Source organism: Arvicanthis niloticus, chromosome 14 (genome assembly GCF_011762505.2).
Source record: "Arvicanthis niloticus isolate mArvNil1 chromosome 14, mArvNil1.pat.X, whole genome shotgun sequence".
Classification (NCBI taxonomy): domain Eukaryota; kingdom Metazoa; phylum Chordata; class Mammalia; order Rodentia; family Muridae; genus Arvicanthis; species Arvicanthis niloticus.
This window is the reverse complement of record NC_047671.1, coordinates 9,758,536-9,764,022: the sequence shown is the minus strand read 5'-3', so window position 1 is coordinate 9,764,022 and position 5,487 is coordinate 9,758,536. Positions and strand designations below refer to the sequence as shown.

General features: G+C 44.7%; 1 pseudogene; it reads left to right on the top strand.

Moving 5' to 3' along the window:
- Positions 1 to 373: 373 nt before the first annotated feature.
- LOC117719813 (small ribosomal subunit protein uS5 pseudogene) lies at positions 374 to 1,294 on the top strand (annotated as a pseudogene).
- The last annotated feature ends 4,193 nt before the right edge of the window (positions 1,295 to 5,487 follow it).

Here is a 5,487-nt window from a genome sequence, read left to right as displayed (position 1 = left end):
TTGGCGTAGTCGGCAGCTCCATCTAGTGGCCACACTTTAAAATTTCAGGCTATTTACTGATCCTGAGGCTGGTGCTCCATCCAACAACCTCGCTTTAAATGGCGGGCCATTTTCTGGGCGGTTGAATCAGGACAAAACTCCTAGTCCAATTCCAGAGAACCGTTTCTTAGAAGGCAATGGTTTTCTAGTCGAAGACGCCTCGACACCAACTCTGGCCAAGGCTAGAGGAAGAGCAGGTTATTGGCCAATGAGAGAGTGGTTACAGAAAAGACTAGTGAGGCAGGCAGATAAATTATTTAATGAATTATTGAAAACCCCCACCAAGAAATAATATCACCTGGTATCTTAAAAAGAAAACAATAGCTCTTCTTCTTCGGGAAAACACCAAATGGCGGATGACACCTTTGAAGCGGGAAGACCCGAGGGCCCCGGGGGCCCAGGATTAGGAGGCCACGGTGGCTTCCGCGGAGGATTCGGCAGCGGTCTTAAGGGCCGCGGTCGTGGTCGAGGCTGAGGCCCTGGCCGTGGTCAAGGCCGCGGAGCTCGTGGAGGAAAAGCTGAAGACAAGGAGTGGATCCCCGTCACCAAGCTGGGCCGCCTGGTTAAGGACATGAAGATCAAGTCCTTGGAGGAGATCTACCGGTTCTCCCTGCCCATTAAGGAGTCTGAGATCACTGACTTTTCCTGGGTGCATCCCTAAAGGATGAGGTTCTGAAGATCATGCCAGTGCAGAAGCAGACTCGGGCTGGCCAGCGGACCAGGTTCAAGGCTTTTGTCGCTGTTGGGGACTACAATGGTCACGTTGATCTTGGTGTTAAGTGCTCTAAGGAAGTTGCCACTGCCATCCGAGGGGCCATCATCTTGGCCAAGCTCTCCATTGTCCCTGTGCGAAGATGCTACTGGGGGAACAAGATTGGCAAGCCCCACACTGTTCCATGCAAGGTGACAGGCCGCTGTGGCTCTGTGCTGGTGCATCTCATCCCCGCCCCCAGAGGCACTGGCATTGTCTCTGCTCCTGTGCCCTGGAAGCTACTGATGATGGCCAGTTAGACGACTGCTACACTTTAGCCAGGGGCTATGCTGCCACCCTGGGCAACTTTGCCAAGGCCACCTTTGATGCCATCTCCAAGACTTACAGCTACCTGACCCCCGACCTCTGGAAAGAGACTGTGTTCACCAAGTCTCCTTATCAGGAATTCACTAATCATCTTGTGAAGACCCACACCAGAGTCTCTGTTCAGAGGACCCAGGCTCCAGCTGTGGCTACCACATAAGGGTTTTTATACAAGAAAAATAAATGAATTAAGTCTGTTAAATTAAAAAAAAAAAAGAAAAAGAAAAGAAAACAATAAAGGCACTGTGCCACGTAGCCTATAAATTGACACCATGAGCAGAATAAACAGGTGCATCAAGCGTATGCAAAAGATAAAATTAGAGGATGGAAGATCTCTGACTCGGTGGAAACAGCTTGGCAGGACACTAACCACATAGTTAAAAATAAGACTAAGTGCAAGGAAGTTAAAATTGACATCCCATTAACAGCTCCACAGCAGGTGGAACCTATAATAGAAAAAGCATCACAAAGAGAAGTACCTAGTATACCATGAATATCACAAAAAGGTGGAAAGATTCCAATCTTTCCAAAAATGCCCTAGAGTCAGGATTGGTCCCGTCACTGCCAGTGACTGCCTCCCGGCTTCAGACGCCAGTAAGGGGGTCTGGACAGGCTGGCCCCACGGAGCTAATAATGGAAACTAGAGCATATTCCCCACAGGGACTTAATGAACTTAGAAAAGATTATGCCCAAAATGGCATGAAGGATGCATCCTATATAGTAAAACTGTGGGAGAAGGGAGCAGGTACAATAATGTTATCTGACCAAGAAATGTGCAAAACTAGAAACGTGGTGGAAAATCCCACTGTGTTCAATGCTCTAGAGCCCGTGCAAGATAACTCCAGAGGGGACACACACCCACTGCTGGATTGGATAACTGAAGGATTGGAAATGCGTTCCCCTCCTTAGCTCTAACTCAGTTTGAGTCCTCAACAAAATGGAATGATCTACAGGAAGCAATTCAGTTAGCAAGAAAATTAGGAGTACTCTCCTTCATTTACAACCAGGTACCCACCCCACAGGCAGCACCAATGCTGGCTCAGTTTAGGAAGATTCTGTTGAAAGGAGTTCCACAACACCTCAGAATAACTCTAGCTGGACCATTGCAAGGATGTCAAACTGTGGCAGATGCCATAGACTTCTTAAAATAATGCGGACAGTTAGACCAGAGAATGTAGTATCCCTACCTATTAAGGGTAAAAAAAAAATTAACAGAATGAGGAGACGGTTCAAAACTATAAGACCATTTGGAAGACCAAATACCAACCTCCCAATTAGACCAGAACCAAGCAAGCCATGGAATCCCAACAGATGCTTGTTTTGGACAAACTCCTTGCAGGCCTCTTTTAGGGCAAAGGGAGCCCAATGGCCGAGGACCCCCCTTACTCATAATTCAACAACCAGAGGCCGCCGAATGTAGAGCAAGCCTATGAATAGTCTGACACCCAGGAACAACCTGAGAGGACAAGGACAAGGATGTCCCTTTCAATCTCAGGGACACAACATCTAAAACCCAGGAGAGCACTACCCATCATACAACCCGTCGGCACCACCAAAGTGGTTAAATGGCCATTGGACACAGGTAGTGAAATTAGTGTATATACCCGAGATGAAGGACAGATTCTGAATACAGGTAAAATTAAAGGCTACGTAGAAGTAGAGGGACTTGGAGGCAAAGTCAGAACCCCTATAACTAGACTAATATTGCAAGTATATGATAAAAATTATGAGCTACATATTGCTCTGTGCAGTGCCCCAGAAAATATTATAGAGCTACCCACAATACATAAATTATTTCCAAAATATTTGGATTATAAAAAAAATACCAAGGATATTATTGGCTACAGTTAAAATTCCACAGATAGAATTATTTAAAATACCACCTGTAGGAAGCCGCTGTCAGCGGTGGTATAATCTGCCATCCCAAGATGGCGCTGGCCTCGTGTCTTCTCCAGAAGTAAACAATTACTGTGCAGTTGCAAAAGGCAAAAGGCACGCCAAAGTCACTGGCCAATTCCGAGGCATAATATTGGGTGGTGAGCGAACAGCCAATCAGAAGTGAATACGTCACTCTAGGCTGTATTTAAGCCAGGCCCCTTCCGCGTCTCAGCCCTTCCGCTTCTTTCTGCTTTACCATGACAAAAAGTAAAGTCCTCGTGTTGCAGTAACTACCCGAATTGCGTCTCTCGTGTTTCTCTCCCACGGGTGAGGGGGGACACGACACGGGAGGTGCGCGAGTTACATCTGGCGCCGTGAACCCGGGAATTTCAAGGCGCGGCGGAAGGCCCCCGAGACTTGGGGAGGGTTAAAAGACTGCAGGTTTTCGAGGTACGCCTTTGGAAGATATGCCTGGGGTGGCGTTTGTGGCAAGCGGATTTAAACTCACCACTGCCGCTCCACTAGCTAGCCTCTTGCTTGCATTACATTTGTTTTTAGCTTATGTGTGTTGTGAGAAAAGGGGCCACTCTAGCATACCAGAACCAGGGTGTGTTAGCCGGCAACAGGCAAAAAGGCCTGGTCATAGAATAGGGTGTTCAAAGGGAACAAGGACTTCTGCAGAATCCATTAAGCTTGAGAAACCTCCATCGGCGGGTGGAGAGAGGTCGGAGGAAAAAAAGATCCTCCTTTATGACAGAATCTTTGGGGAAGCGTCTGCGCTCTGCTACCTGTGGCAGGCAGAGCAGACATACAGGCAGACAGAGGAAAGAGATAGTCTGCCCTGGAAAGCGCAGCGGGCACACGGGGAGTGCCCCGCGAGCTCAGAGCAAGCAATGCCAGTGATAGAACAGATGATTTTTGAAAATGCCACAGCTGAATGTCGTGCAGCCATTGTTCCTCGTGAGAACAGGAGGCTACAAGGTTGGCTAAGGGCCTGCTGTGGCCCAGGGAGGGGGACTGTTTGTGCTTATTCCACAGGTGAAAACAATTCAATTTGGGTCCCTACGAGGCTGGTACAGATTGTGAAGAATGAAGCTGGATTACAAGATTACGGTTCTGATTCTCCTGATACTGAAGTTCCATTTGGCGATAAGTATACCGCTGTGGGCCATAGTCAGATCCTGAACTGTTCTCTTGCCAGTGCATTCAAATGCTGAAGTACTACCTTTTGCTTACAGCTATTTGAATGTTACTTACAAAAGAGGCTTTAAAACATAGTTAAACTGCCAATATTCCATTGGCTACAGTTGGTAGCTCAGCCGAGAGTTTGAAAATTTTTGATTTGCCTATGTTTATAGAGAAAAGATACAACACGTGTCTTTTAAGGTTTACAGTTTAAATTTAAGGTTTTAAGTTTAAAAATCAAAACCACACAATTCGGCGTAGCCAAGCCTCAGAGCAGGCAGAGGGAGGTTAAGTGCATTTACATTTGAATTAAGAAAATGCAGACTTAGCTGCAGAAGCCCAGGTGCTAAGCATTCCCTTTTGTTCTGAGTCTTTAGACCTGGCCCTAGAAATGTGCTTACCGGAATTTGTCTCTTGTCTTCATTGCTTCTTGTGAGAGGAGGGGTAAACTAAGACCCAAAGATTTTACAACAGTCTGTGGGCTAAAGGTTATGATTGTGCTGCAGAAATTAAAATTATGCCTGCTTCCCTCCATGAGTATAGCTGTGCCTGCTGATAGAGTATGGTTCAAGTTGTTTTAATTCCTTTGTATTTGGAGTTGTTAAAAATGAGATGCTTTGGATTCCTTTAATGTGTGTAACAATTATTAGAGAATAAGATTGGCTTTTATTCGATATATTCTTTGGACAAAAAAGAATTGGTTATTAAATTAATCCAAAATAAAGTTCAAATTTAAGATTTATACAGCCTAACTTGCCTTCTCCAGCTGCCATTTCAATAAATGCTTATATAAAAGATGTTTTATACCTTCCCTTTACATTTCTGATAAAGGTGAAAGGTTTACAGTTAGTAAATTTATTCATAATGTTTAAGAGCCCATGAAGCGATATTTGTTAGAAATAATTGCTTCAGAAAATGGTTAATTGTTTTACATTTTATATGTACAAATATTGTTGTTGCTTTGATACAAAAAATTAAGAGGTTAAATCTTTTGGTGTGTATTATTCATTGTGTGATACTTTATTAGTAGATTTCTTTAAAGAAGTTTTTTTCTGCAAGCTATTGCTTCAATATAATGAGCTTTGAAAATATTTTAGAGTACTTGTTACTCCAAAAAAGGATTCAAAGACAGTGTCTTTCAATATTTGAGACAGGTTGGGGCTAGAAAAATGGCTCAACCATTAAAGGCTAGATTTTTAAAAAATATAAAGGCTGAACTCCCAGCAACCACATGGTAGCTCACAACCATTTGTGGTGGGAATCTAACGCCACATCTTCTGGCTGGTGGGGATCTAACGCCATCTTCTGGC